The 13895-nt window shown below is 38.7% G+C and overlaps 1 pseudogene; it reads left to right on the top strand.

Moving 5' to 3' along the window:
- The first annotated feature begins 9685 nt into the window (after positions 1-9685).
- Positions 9686-13545, top strand: LOC112398160 (ubiquitin carboxyl-terminal hydrolase MINDY-1 pseudogene; annotated as a pseudogene).
- The last annotated feature ends 350 nt before the right edge of the window (positions 13546-13895 follow it).

Below are 13895 nucleotides of genomic sequence, written 5' to 3'. Positions count from 1 at the left end.
GCAAATTGAATCTACACAGTCCAAGTGTAAGTTGGACCCCTTAAATCATGTAAGATTTTTCTCCAATCTTATTTCAGCCTTAAAGATAGCTTGAAAAAAAGGGAAACTTTAATCTAATTCTTAAATTATTTAAATAAACTTGAATTTAATGAGAATTAAATAAATAAAATCATAAAGCAAATTTGTTCAGCATAGATAACATTCCAAATATTGACTTTTTCCTTCCCTCTGGTGTATATTAAATTACATGTAGCCAGCCAATTTCCTTTTGGTGTTATTATAAAAAGATAAACAAATCCTTAAGTAAAAATTTAAAAAGGATTCCATGAAGGAGTCATTTAAATTAGGATTAAATTTGTGAATTTTGATATGGAATAAAAGTATATTTTGTTGTTTGTTTCTTTCTGACAGTCTATATAAAACATTATATTGTAAAATAAGTAATGTTGAGAAAAAAGACAGGGAGAGAATTACCTAACAGTGCACTTTATCCTGCTCATATGAAAGTAAGAACTTTGTTGTAACTTTGACTCCTTATGAAAGAAAAACGATTTCAGGGAGCACATTTCCATGACCAGAGTCAGAAGTGAAAGATTAACCACAGAAGCAGAATCAATGTCCTGTGACTGAGGATGAGACAAGGAGGACTGATATTTGGAGTGTCCGGGAGAAAAGATGTATTGATGCTTAAAGGAAGAGTTTTGCAATATCTGATAACATGATTTTTTTTATCTGGAGCAAAGTAAAGAACCCCTTATCGCCCACCCAACTTTGTTTTCCTTTGACAATATTTAAAAGGAAGTGGATTTTGCTCTATTTGACCCAGGTGGGTGAAAGGGAAGAGAACAAATGACCAGAAATTATATTAGCTAAGACTTGTGGGCTCCTGCCTGTAGACTTGTATGGAAAAGTTATTTTTTAAAAATAGGCTTAAAAAAAAAAAAAAAAAAAGTAAGATACTAGGCTAAGCACAAATTCCAAACAAATAAGGTCAGTAGGTCTCTGTGAACCTAATTCACTAAAATTTGACCAGATCAACCTTCTGAATCAGCTCTTCTTGAAAAAAGTATTTAAAACTCTATCTAGGCTTGGAAGCCTGGCCTGATGAGCAACACACTACAGCATAAAGCACACGGGGGTGAGCTTATCCACTGACTTTATTGCCTGTCTTTGGCCAAGTCATTCACTGACTATAATTCTGGCCACTTGCAGAATCAACACAAAGGAACCCTACATTCTTTTCATCTCAGGGAGGATTTTACAGAGCTAGGCCTTAAAATTAGTTTAAGTTAGTCTAAAATTTTCGGCACAAGTTTCTGACCATATGATCATATATTTACTGACAGGATGCACTTAACTTTGTCCATTTTGTGTGAGAGTATGTGGAACCTGTTTGCGGATACCATGTATTTTAGTATATTTAAATTCATGGTTTTTTTTTCCTGATAAATTGATAGGTTACTGTGAATAAAAAACTAATTTCTTCCTCTTCAACAAAATCTCAGCCTCAAGATCAAAAGAATTCCTCTCTGTTAAAAATGATTCCGTTTAAACGTCATTCGTTAACTCCATGGAATTGATAGAGTTTAACACTTTGTTTGCTACTCAGGTCACATTCTTTTTTTCATGGAAGAGCAAAAGCAATGAATGAATATTCACACTTAACTTTCAGCTTCAGGCTAAAATGTATTATGCACCGTATTTTGGGTTTTAAAAATAATCACCTTGTCACAGTTCAATGGCAAAGTGAAGTCAACTCTGTCAACAGAGACAATTTGAGGGGAAAAAACAGTCTTCACCCCCTTGAGTATCATTTCATTTGAATGCTCTTGATTTTCTACCTGCTGCTTTTTTGGGAATGCTCCATGAGACAGTATAATGAGCTCTAAAATCCCACACACGGAAAGCTCATCCTTGCAGCACAGCGCTGACAAGTACGCATGTTCTCATACATTGTCCCTATTTGAACACTATATTTTATGTACATAAAGTGCATGTCTAGAAGGTTCCTTTTAAACTCCACAGGCACAGAAAAAACCTGGATCCCCATATGTCTACCAATGTATTGCATGAATATATTAACACCATCACATCACCAACTGCTTTCATTGTTTTCCTGTAAATGGAATCATAGGCAGGATATACATCACTTTCGATGTATTTTTCAACATGTCCCAGAAGAAAGCAAAAGTGTTTGTTAGAAAATGCTTAGGTGGAAAAATAAAAGTAGTAGACATTATCTATGATAGCAGATATTGGCAATTGAATGCAACTGACAATTTCTTTGATAGGGAGGGGAGATGGGGTTGTAGAGGAGGTTTGGATTCTATTATTTTAAAACTTATTCTCCAAGAAAGGCCAGAACGCTTTCCGCAATTTTGTGTTGATTCTGTTTTTTTTGCGGTACGCGGGCCTCTCACTGTTGTGGCCTCTCCCGTTGCGGAGCACAGGCTCCGGACGCGCAGGCTCAGCGGCCATGGCTCACGGGCCCAGCCGCTCCGCGGCATGTGGGATCCTCCCGGACCGGGGCACGAACCCGTGTCCCCTGCATCGGCAGGCGGACTCTCAACCACTGCGCCACCAGGGGAGCACTGTGTTGATTCTTTAGAGGCCAGGTACTTTTCAATTGACTTCTGTCTAAAGCAGATGAAAAGTAAATGAAGATTATTTCTTAAGAAAATCAAGATGTGTTTAATGGCTAGAGTGGTTCAGCTTTCCTGCCTTTCATTATTATTGTTTTTATTTTAATAGAGATCAAAACCTTTGAAGAATTGATACTACTCTGGCATATTTTCAGATATTGCATAGCAAATAAGTAAGTAAATCAATGAATGAATGCGTGAAGGCAGATAAGGGAATCCTAAGGTCCTACAAATGACAGAAAAAGATTATTCCTCATATGAGGATTGATACAATTAATATAGGTTTTTCTTTAATATTGTATTTTTTTGCCCTGGTCTGGGTACCCTGTGACAATTGCTTAAGCTCTCAGAGTCTGGGGTGACCATGACCACAGGAATAATGTTGTCCAATTCCCATCTTCTGATAATGATGTTCTGAGGTCATATGAGATTTACAGAGACTTTGAGGTCCTTAGGAGAAAAGCTTAACACGAATTCAAGTGGCAGTCACTGCCAAGAATACATTCCACCCAAGAAAATTTTTGGTTTGATACTCTTAAGTTTCAGGAGAACAAGTTAAGAAAAACTCATATTATGAGAGCAGGCAAAAGCCAGCAGTAGTTCAAAATGGTTGATCCAAGAAAGAAATTGAATTGAGCTGTGGTTAATGAGCAGAGTAAGGCTAACTTCAGTGAATTTCATACAGGTCAAAGGCAGCTTTGTAGACAGAAGTCCCAAGCTGTCTGTGCTCTGCAGCTCACCATGAATTTTTTGTTGCAGAAGCCCATGTGGACCTACATTTCTAGGAGATTGTAATAAAAGCCACCAAAGCAAGTGTGGGCAACTCTGCAAATTAGTAAGTGTATCTGTAGATAGCTCCATAAATGCCAAATAAATACACATGTGAGAGACATACGTAGTTTGTGATTATTTTAAATTCCATTTTACAAACTGATAAACTTTCTGGACAGAGTGAGAAAGATACGCAGGTAGTACAATATTGTCAATGTGAGGAGGGTTAATGAACTAAGAGTATTTCTGTCATGGTTCAAAATGGCCAACAGCTACACATCTTTTAACAAAATCCAGTTAGGTGGTCAATTATAGACTTGGCTCATTTTTTCATATCATGTCTCCTTTTTCTTCTAAGATGGTTTATTAGCAGGACAAACTTCTTGTGGTCATTGAGAACAAAGGAAGTGAAGGTTGTATCTCATTATGTGCCTTGAGTCTCCGTGCCCTTCCACCCCCTCGACTTTGCTCATGAAGCACCTTGGATGTACCTCCATCACGGCACTGACAGCACTGATTGAGATTGTGTGTTTACAGCCCTTCTCCTAGAGGACAAGGGTTTCCTTCTCGCTATCACTAGTGTCTGGGGATTAAGTCACTCTTACAGAATAGGACTGAATGTTGTCCGTGTGCTCAAAGAAATAGCGCTAAGCAGGTGTTCTTAAAAGGAAGGTCATGCAACTTTAGTCACAGCTTAGGAGAGCAGGCATAGACATCACTAAACTATTAGGGTAACTATGGTCTGCATTAATAAATACAGATCAATGAAAGGTAATGGTACAGCTGGACTGCTAAGGCCACATTTGGAGTAATGTGTCTATTTCTCAGTAATGCGTTTTGGAAGGTCTTTAGTGTACAATGTAATTGGAGAAATGTTTAAGGAAACTGGAAAAGTTCAAGCTAGAGAAGCCTTTTGGGGGCATTACCTTTCTTTTGATTTTGTCAGTTTCTTATGAAGCAAGATTATATTTGTTTTTTGTGACTCCAGAGGAAAGAATTAAATGAATAATGATAGATAAAGCACACATTTAGCTGTATATTAAAAAAATATGTTTTTCACTGTTTTAGCATTATAAATAAAAATAAGTACATAATTCTATCTACCATTACCATTTTATAAATGTAATAATGTTTTCACAATAAAATAGAGTAGACATAGTCTCATAATAGAGGATAGTCTGTTAATATTAATAAATGTAACTTTAAGAAAAACCCAGAACATCATTCTTATTTCTCTCAATTTCTCATAGGCCAATAAAAACATAGTGAATTGCCCCTGATGTAAGGCCTACTTTGGGGAGCCATTGGCCTCAGTTACGTTCCTCTTTTCCTCTCTGAGTCTTTAATTCCATGAATTCAATAAAAGGCAAAGGACAAATGTTGGTAGTAATTTTAAATCAAAGGTTTAAATCAAATATTTTCTTAAGATTTAAAAATTAGAGTGTGAAAACATTTTTAATCCCTTATTAATGGCTAAACAAAACATTAATCCCTCAAGAACTGGAAGAGAAAGGTAGGGTTGAAACATTTTTCTCACTTGCTTTAAAGCCCTCTAAGATGTATCCAGATATTTCTTCTCTTCGCATTAGGCTCAAACTAGATGTTGGTGCAAATTGGTTAGTAAAATGGACTTTTCTGCTTTCTCATTTTCTCTCCATTCTTTTGATAAGCCGACTGGTTTAAAATATCAAGAACTGTAATGATAGGCCATAATTTATATGTGAGCATTAGCAAACTCTAAATAAATGGTCCTAAGAATTGAAGAATTTAGTCAGTATTTTTCAAACGTCCCATAGCTTTTTTCAGCTTAAAGAAGGGTGAAGCTACACAGAGATTTAATATCTTCTTCCACTGGAAAGTAGCCACCTTTCTATCCAATTGTAACTCAAAGAAAATGTATTTAATTTATTTTTTCAATTTACAGAAGTGCATCCATAGCCTAAACCTCAGTGTAATACAGAGTATGTATTTCATTTCAGTAAAGAAAGACTGAACTGAATCAATATTTGAAGGACCTGGAATTGTATGGAGGTCAACAGACTCTGGATCAGTCGAACTACCTAGCATATCTGAGTGTGTGTGTGTGTGCGTGTGTGTGAGTGAATGCCTGAGTATGTGTACGTTACTCATTGCCCTGCATATTTTTTTTATTTTTTTTTTGCGGTACGCGGGCCTCTCACTCTTGTGGCCTCTCCCGTTGCGGAGCACAGGCTCCGGACGCGCAGGCTCAGCGGCCATGGCTCACGGGCCCAGCCGCTCCGCGGCATGTGGAATCTTCCCGGACTGGGGCACGAGCCCGTGTCCCCTGCATCGGCAGGCAGACTCCCAACCGCTGTGCCAGCAGGGAAGCCCTGTCCTGCATGTTTTAAAGTGACACACCTAGGGGTGTTATTATCTGAGTGCACAAAAGTGCCTTTGAAATCTGATACATCACCAACCCTAGTCCTCACCTCCATCATCTCACAGGTAGTTAGCCGGCTCTTTGAAGTGGAGTCATTCATTTCAGGGTGTTACTCTTCACTTTTTGGAATGAACAATTCTTACATTTAAAACAATTAGTTTCAATCTGGTTTGCAGGCTGAAGTGGTTTATTGGAACGTTGTAAATAAAGTTTTATGTTTCTTTAAAACCTTCCTTTAGAAGAGGCCGTGCTACTGAAAAGAAATCTTTTTCCATGAGGTTTTAGGAATTTGAATAGCAGCTATATCACTCAATACTGTTGTTTAAACATCTCCAAAACCTGGGTTTCTGTTATCCACTAGGTTAATCTTGTTTCTATTTTCAAAGTCTTATGTACTTTTTTATGGTCATCACAAAAGTAACGCAATGACGCCAGCAGAAGAAGAGAATCAGTGTTACAGAGGATCACCCCAAAGCAACCACTGATATGAATCTTCTTGCCAGGTTAAGCCAAACATATAGCTCTAAATGGGTTCTCTGTAAACAGAGACATTCTGAGGTCTAACTTGTGTTTATTAACTTCAAGATCAGTCCTCTACCATGGTGTCCTGTGTGTGTGTGTGTGTGTGTGTGTGTGTGTGTGTTTATTTTGGTTTTTGTTCCCTGTCCTCCAAGTTCTTCTCAAAACCTTTCGTATTCTCAGCAGTTTTTTGTTTTTTGTTTTTTTCTTTTTTAGACTCAGAATCAGACTTGTACCACAGCACTCAGGAGGACAGTGAAAATATCTCACTGGAGTTCAGGGACATGATCAAAGTCGTCTCCATAAACGTTAGTGGAAAGCATGAGGTAGTCCAGAGGAAGTTTCCATGCCTCCTTCGTGGCTTGGCCCTGGAGCTTTGCGACAGTCATCCAGAATAGGATTAGCAAAAATGAAATTGTTTCCAACTGAAGGGTGTATATACTCACTTTCACCTTTTGTTAAAACTCATTACTTCCTGATATTTGCTGAGATGTAGCCAAGCTGTTTGAAATGCTAACCAAAATAATGTGCTAAATGCTTACTAACTAAAAAACCCCCCAGACACAGTCACATCCAGAATAAGATTTTACTGCAAAGTCATTTCTAGAGATTTATTTGGAACTAAAAAAAGGAATATTCTAATAACGTATTACTAAAATTATCATTTAAAACTAATATTTCCCTTTCGAGAATACTCTGGAATTCTGGACATTTTAGCTGATCGATGTCATTTTCTCTTCAGTTTAGGGAATTTTCTGAGATATGAGGCACAAGTTCTGAGAGCAGATGCTAGTTCATGTTTTCAAGGCAGAAATTTTGATATTTCAGGATAATTTGTTTTTAATCCCTAATCACTTCCATGCTCATTTGATCTTAGACTCTAAATAGACGCTAGCTCAATCAATGAGCCTTAGACCATAAGAACAAGCGGAATATTCAATCTGCAAAGACAGAGAGGAATGGAGAGACTGATGAAGAGGTTATGAGGGGTTCATTTATCAGCAGAGAAGGAGAAGAATGAGGCACTGTCTGAGGAAGGTACTAGATAACTACCATTGAGGGGCTAGCAGAAGGACTCTTGAAATATTCTAGATGTATTTTGTTCTTGTACACAAAACAAGACTCTCTATGACAGAGTCACTTCCATGGCCTTCACTTGCACATAAAAATTGAAATTCCAAAGGCATTTTCCCTTATTTCTATTATTTCTAAATTATAATCTGATATGCTAGGAAAGAAATTAAAATACAACTATTCTATCTAATTTTAATTAATGTACTCATTCAACAAATATCTAACTTTTCTCTCTCCCAAAGATTATCTTTTCATATATGGGAATATTTAAGTGGATAATAATTTTCTTCTTTTACCTATAAAATGATTACCAATGGTTGTTCATTTCTTTGGAGTTGTGAGTCAATTTGAAAAGCCCAGCAAAATGTTTGGCCCCTATCCTAGATAAAAGGTCAAACACACATACAATTTCAGAAACAATTTTATGGGCTTCACAAAATGCTTCAAGTTCATCCATGAATGCTTAAGAAGCCCTAGATTAGAATAAGATAAAATTGTAGCTTAGGTGACAGCTTACTATGACTGAAAGAGTTTTTGTTGGTGCCTTGGAAGTAAAAAATAGCTGATAAGGTCCTCAGTCCTGGTTGTAATCTTTAAAAATGACGTAATTTATGGGCCTGTAATGAATGTTCAGGAATATTGGAGTTTCACCAACTTCAATTTTAAAGTGAAACTTTTTCATTGCTATCCTTTGCTGCATTTATTTGAGAAGTGAGAATAATTACCAGTGTGCTTTCCAAATGGAATCCAAGTTAATTTCTATTAGTGGCAGGATGTACAATATCATATGTAAACAAAAAAGACTACCTAATTAAAAGATTTCTGAAGGAGATTTCAATTTTCTAAATGTTGGTGCTCATACTAAATAATACGTCTCAATCGAGCCAGCTTACATCATTGCCAAGTTTCTGTCATTTGGCAGGTTGTTCCAGCATTTAAATTCACATATTCAATGAAAAGAGCTTTGCAGAAAATGACATTTTTCTGAATGAGCAGTCCTACCTGCCATCCATGTATAAACAAACTATTGCCCCACCCCAGTTATCACTGGACAGCCATTCAGCCAGTCATTAAATACTGACTCAATGCTTACTACGTGCTAGACATTCAAGTACGGTGTACAATCTTTGTTTTAAAGGGCTGTGACCTACTGGAGGGGCAACTAGGATTTAGTGTGATGAATGTTATTATGGAGAAATATGGAATCAAATTTAGTCCCTCATTCAGGCTTGGGTATTAGGGAAGATTTATTGTTCCCGTTCATGTCTAAATGTGAACATAGTATGAGCAAAGGCAAAGGTATTTGGGAAAATGAGGATGGGAATGGAAAAGTTGCTCTGGGACCCAAGAGGAAGATATAATAGGCACAGAGTACAGAGAGCTAAGGATTTTGATCCCAAGAACAATGTGAAACTAGTGCAGAATTTTAAGCAGAAAGACACGCACCGTTTGGAAGTTTAGAAACATCACTCTGACTGCAGTAGAAAATAGAAAGTTAGATGCCAGTGAAAAATTGTAGGTGAAAGATATGGGTGACTCTAGTAAAGGTAGCAAATGTACAAGAGTGGAGTATGGAATAATTGGTCAGAATTAACAGTTGAATGATTTTGGAGAGAGAGCAAAGAGTAAAAAGTGATTCCCTCTTTTCTGTCTTATGTAAGTCAGTAAATAGCAGAACAATTTACAATGAGTGACGTGCTAAAAGAAGTAGGTTTTGGAAGAAAAAAAGGTGAGCTCAGTTTGAAGTATGTTGAGTTGTAGTTGAATATGGAAAATCTAGGTAGAGATGCCCAGTTAGTAGTTAAATATTTGGATTTGATGTTGTAAGACCTAAGCTATAAATATAGGTACGGGTGTTATTCATGCACACAGACTAATGAAATGATAAAAGACAATGAGATTAACCAGGAAGGATGGAAAGAGAGAGGGGTGGAAAGAGAGAGGCGGGGGGAGAGAGAGAGAGAGGAGAGAGACAGAAAAAGAGGGAGAAATTTAGAGTGAAAAAAGGACGGGAATGGAAGGGAAGGGAAAAGAGGGATGAAATGCAGATTCAAAGACAGCATTCTATAGAAACCATTCCTATAGGGGATGGTGGAGAAAATAAATTTAAAAAAGAAGGCTTAGAAGAAGCAGCCAGAAAATAAATAAAAACCCAGTTGTCCAGATGCCATGAAAAATGAGTGTTTCAAGAAGGCAAGAATTACCAACAGAGCCATATCCTATAGAGTTGTCACATCCCAGTTAAAATAAGCATTAAAAGAAATCACTGAATTTATCGATGAATGTCATGAATATGCCCGACAAGCATGAGCTTTTGAGAGCAATCCTAATGAAGGTGAATGCAGAAGCAGAAGCATTGTGGATTGAGAAATGTAGTGAAGGAAACTGTGAGTGGAAACTGCTCTCCAAGTGGTTGGCTGTTAAGTGGGAGGCAGACAATACCAGAAAAATGTTCACTTAAAAAAATATCCTCCATCATTTGCTCAAAAGAGTTGTATCTTTTCATATATGTAAAGCAAATTGATAGCAACGGTGTTATTATTGCAAAACTAAAGTCCCAAATATAGGCCTGAGATTTATTAGGCCTTGTGTATTATATTTTCCTTTCCTCGTTAGGAAAATCAGGAAGTTTACAATCCCTGTGAATACGATTTGGCTTTTATTTTCATGTGTAATGTCAAGATTGGGTACAAGAGTCAGAGACAGATAAAAGGGAGAAGAGAAACCCAAGCATATTTCTCTTGGGTGTCGATCAGCTGAGGTCCTCCCTAAAGGATAAAGGTAAGCATATTAAAATGAAAGTACCTGCTGTCTTTTAATTATTATTTCACAATGTGAGATCACTGGCTTGAAGGCCTGGCCAACCGAGCGTAAGCACTTGAAACAGTCAAAAGGCTCAGGGTAAGAAAGTGAGTTCAAGTGTGACAAAATCTCCCTGTCCCATTGGGTTCCAGTGATCAGAACCATGGTAGGTTGGAGCAGCTGACCACGATAAAGGTCAGCAGAATCTGGGTTCCTGCGTATTTCTGCAGCACCCACCATTAGTTTATGCAGAAAAGTGCATAGTAAATTTGCACAGCACAAAATTTCTGATCATCGTGGTCATTAATGTTTGTTAGTAAAATGATGGACTGAATTCTGCACCCAATACTGACCTCATGCTGTAAACGTGTAAGTTGATGAGCTAAGAAATTTGTCAAATTCGTGGTGATTATTTTTCAGCTTATAGCAATTTTAATTCATTGGTTACCTCATTGAGTGTACCATACCGTGCTATGACAGAAAAAACTATTTAAGATAATTAGGTAAAAATTCTTTGATCATTTGCATTCAAATAAGGGAAGTGATCTAAAATATTTTGAAAACTCTTCAATATAATTAATTGAATTAGTATCTAAATCATATTTTCTTGTGCTTTTTGTTTCACAAAATCATCTAACATGTATCATTATAGTGGCATTTGTTATCTCTTTTTTATAGCTAGGGGTTTTTTTGTGGGTTTGTGTGTGTGTGTGTGTGTGTGTGTGTGTGTGTGTGTATCTGTGTGTGTAAGTATATGGGCTGAAGCTGTGGTAGAAGGTTTAAGAGCTTGGGATCTGGAATCAGACAATCATTTCTGCTATGGACTAGCTGGGTAGTCTTGAGTGAATGACTACATCCCTCTGTGCCTCAGTTTCCTCATCTGTAAAAAGATGATAGGAATGGTACTTATTGCCTTGAGATGTTGTGAAGATTAAATGAGATAACTCAAACCTTGATATAGTAAGGATTCAAGAAGTGTTAGCTCATTTTGGCCTTTGATGATTTCTCATCCTGAAAAGTTGAAAGACACAAGGAAGAACTGGTTGGTTAGACTTGAGTTGTTAGTTAGGAACCAATGGTTGGACAAGAACTGAAAATACCTCAAAATCCAGACCTTCCGGGTCTTTTCCTGCAGATAACAGAAGTACAAATGCTGTAAGGTCTACAGCAAAAACACTAACATTCTGGGTCAGTGGAGGAGTCCAGTCTCAGGTTTTCAACTAAACTTGATGAAGAAAAACCTGGCCCGCTCCTCCCTAATTAAATAAAGCTCGCAGTGGATTTATCTGGCAACCAATGCCTTAGGTACAGACATAGGAACCTTCCTTAGGGAACAAGAAGCACCTAGTTATAAATAATATTAAAAGCAAAACAGGGCTTCCCTGGTGGCGCAGTGGTTGAGAGTCTGCCTGCTGATGCAGGGGACATGGGTTCGAGCCCCGGTCCGGGAAGATCCCACATGCCGCAGAGCGGCTGGGCCCGTGAGCCATGGCCGCTGAGCCACAACAGTGAGAAGCCCGCGTACCGCAAAAAACAGAACAAAACAAAACAAAATTGGGGATTGTATGAATTTAGAAATACAAATAAATAGGAAAGATTTAAATTACCATAGGAGAATAAAATTTCATCACAAAGTGATCCCTACTACTAATATTCTGGTATAAAGTGTGTGTATGTGCAAATTTACATTTACAAAAATAAGATCACATGGGTCATATTATCTTATAATCTATTTTTATTTCGCTAAATAATATAGTCATTTTTCCTGGATATGTATATTCCATGAAATACTTATGCAGCATCCTTATAAATAGTTGCCTATGTTTATTTAAAGCATACATCATAATTTATTTAACCACCCTATTATTGAATATCTGGTTTGTTTTTATACTTTTGTTACTATAAATAGCACTGTGATGAACGTCTGGGCCTACTAAATGTTAGTGTGTGTGGATGTATGTGTGTATTTGTATACACACACACGTTTACACACACATATTTCAGGTTCTCTTACGTAAAGATGTTCTCTACTCTCTTTCTCTCTCTCAAATGTTAAATATTTTCATTGCATCATACCTTAAAGGTAATATAAAAGAAGATGAAACTAGAAATAAAAATGAGTTATATGAAATAATAGCATTTACGGGAGTTCCCTGGTTGTCCAGTGGTTAGGACTCCACTCTCACTGCCTAGGTTCAATCCCTGGGCAGGGAACAAAGGTCCTACCAGCCGCCCGGCACATCCAAAAAAAAAAAAAAAAAAAAATTACAGCATTTACACATTTTTTAGACAGTTGCTAAAAGGAATATTGAAAACATTACTTTAAAGGCCCACTTTGAGCACACAGTAAGAGCCAATACAAGACCCAGGTAACAATTTTATGTAAAGATGCCACATATACAGGCCATATCTATGCATATACACGTGTGTGTGTGGGTGCGTACGTGTGTGTGGGTGCGTGCGTGTATGTGCGTGCGCGTGTGTGCTCGTGTGCGTGTGTGTGTGTGTGTGTACGCGCGCGCGCGCACTGCTCCCTTGGGAGGAAGTGATCACATTCAATGGCTGGTGGCCCAGCTTGGAGACTGCCTCCTGTCCATCCCGCCCCAGAAGCCAGAGGAACTTCAGCTTCATTTTCAGAAGCATGTGGGTGGTGCCATGTTCCGCCTAAGCTGGACAGAGTCTGGGTGTCCATGTGCAATTTCACAGGTGTCTCTGACTCTGAGCATTCATCTGAGTGCCATATCTGACCTATTCAGTGTACCTCTGTCGCATGGCTGGCTCGTTAATCCACACAGTCCTGAGGCCGTGAGCACAGTTGGGAAACTGAGTTACACCCAGCCGGCAGAGACGGTCACCACCCGCAGGCAGTCCAGCGACAACAACCTCGTGACAGAAAGCCCGATGTCAGAGCAGTCCGTGGACATGACAGCGGCCAGCTGACCGCCACGGTCTGTGTGAGCTAACGGCAGCTGCCAGCGAAAGCAGACGTAGCATCTTTTCCCAAAACAACCATTTTAATACCATGATTAAACACAGGAGGCGCGTGCACCTACTTGTCACCGACCAGGGCTTTCTTTGGGAGGAGCAAGTGGGGTGGGACCCTAAGTCATCCCCTGCGGAAGGGCCGCGGAGCAGAAGGTGGGATGGCTCCCTAGAAAACAGCGTCAGGTGGGCCAGGATTACCTGATCGCCTTGTCCCTGCAGCTGCAGCAGTAGCCACGAAGCACACTGGGTCTCAACGACTTGGCACTGGCCCGGCAATTTCAGCGAGAGAAGTACCCACAGCAACAAGTGGTCCAGCCTGCAGCAACGCAGGACCTAACGCTGCGGGCGTAGTGGGGGAGGAGCCACCTCTGGACCTGCAGTGGAGAGCCAGAGCTGCAGCTAGAGTCACCTGTAGCCCCATCCGGTGCTAAGCTTCCTCTTTCAAAGGCTGTGGCTATTTTGCTTGCTTCCCCAGCTCAACTCCTGAGATGCGTTCCCCCTGAAAGAACAATGAAAGAATCTCTACATAATCTGGCACTAACTTCGTCATGGCTTCGATTGAAGGAGATGTAAAAATCGGCAATTTTGAATCTCATTATTATGAATTTGGTTACTCTTCCTAGATCCTGTTGGTTATATTTTAGTATTGAATGTTAAAAACAATTTCAATAGTAATAGTGGTAATGACTGTCTATAAAAAT

This window comes from Neophocaena asiaeorientalis, unplaced genomic scaffold (assembly GCF_003031525.2).
Source record: "Neophocaena asiaeorientalis asiaeorientalis breed wild unplaced genomic scaffold, Neophocaena_asiaeorientalis_V1.1 scaffold226, whole genome shotgun sequence".
Lineage (NCBI taxonomy): Eukaryota > Metazoa > Chordata > Mammalia > Artiodactyla > Phocoenidae > Neophocaena > Neophocaena asiaeorientalis.
This window is presented reverse-complemented; position numbering and strand designations above follow the sequence as displayed.